A 1,230-nucleotide genomic window follows, 5' to 3' on the forward strand; every position below is an offset into this window, starting at 1 on the left:
TCTCTCTCTCTCTCTCTCGCTCTCTTGTCTCTCTCTCTCTCTCTCTCTCTCTCTCTCTCTCTCTCTCTCTCTCTCTCAGCTTCCCGCCTTCTGTGCTTGCCGTACATATGGAGACCGGCTGTGGAGGCGATGGCAAGCTATTAAGGGGTTCCCACACAAGCTATATGGTCAGAGATACCACACACACGCACGCACGCACGCACGCACGCACGCACGCACACATACACATGTGTATATATGTTGTATATATGTATATATGCATATATGTATATATATCAGAAGTAGATAATAAGGAACACTACATGTAGTTGTCTTTTTTCTTAAAGGCTTGATGTAAACTTCACATGCTTGTAACACGTACTGAATATAAGAGTTTCCGCACACACTTCGGTAAGAATCGCAAATGTCCAGTAACTAATTTATATTTTGCTTCATCCACACCTAAACAGGGGACATAGATAATAAGTTTCTTAAGCTTGTCTTCAAAGAGGTCACTCATATATATATGCCTGCGACAACACAATCCTGCTCCTCCACAACAGCCTCTAACACTCGCAAACCTACTTTCACTTCTCCACTCACGACTATATTTACAGCACTTATTGGTCCAACCCTACTGGCAGGAAGCTGTAAATTCTCCGGCAATACTTTAAAGGGCAAATTACTTTTAAGGGGCTTTTAAGGGGCTAAAATTACTTTAAAGGGCAAAATACTTTTAAGGGGCAAATTCAGACCCTTGATCATAAAATTTGCATTGGTTCAGTTTGTAGTCGTTTTTGATAGAAAAAGATTGAATATGGTCCAAGAATTTGCCAAATATTGCAAGTAATTTCGTTTTCTGATGAGTTCCATGCACACTGTAGCTATGTTCACTGCCCATTATTTTTCTCTTTAGGGCGAGTCTATCCGGGGATTGCCGTGGTGTTTGAGGAAGAGCACTAGTACTACTACCCGCACACTTTACTGGTGTGCTATCCATGATGATAATTTGCAGATATTATATACAGATTATTACAGAATATATACAAGATATATACAAACTTGTCTGGCTCACCAGCGATAGTACGTACCGCACTATTTATTTACATGACGCGGTGACAGCAATATAGTCATAGCAACGTGTACACGAACCTCTGCACGTGAGCCTCCCCAGTACGCTTCGTGAAACCGGCCCTGGCAGGAGTCTATCAACAATAATTACATATTAATGCCTGCTGTTGGGGGCACTAT

This window comes from Priapulus caudatus, unplaced genomic scaffold (genome assembly GCF_000485595.1).
Source record: "Priapulus caudatus unplaced genomic scaffold, Priapulus_caudatus-5.0.1 Scaffold1070, whole genome shotgun sequence".
Lineage (NCBI taxonomy): Eukaryota > Metazoa > Priapulida > Priapulimorpha > Priapulimorphida > Priapulidae > Priapulus > Priapulus caudatus.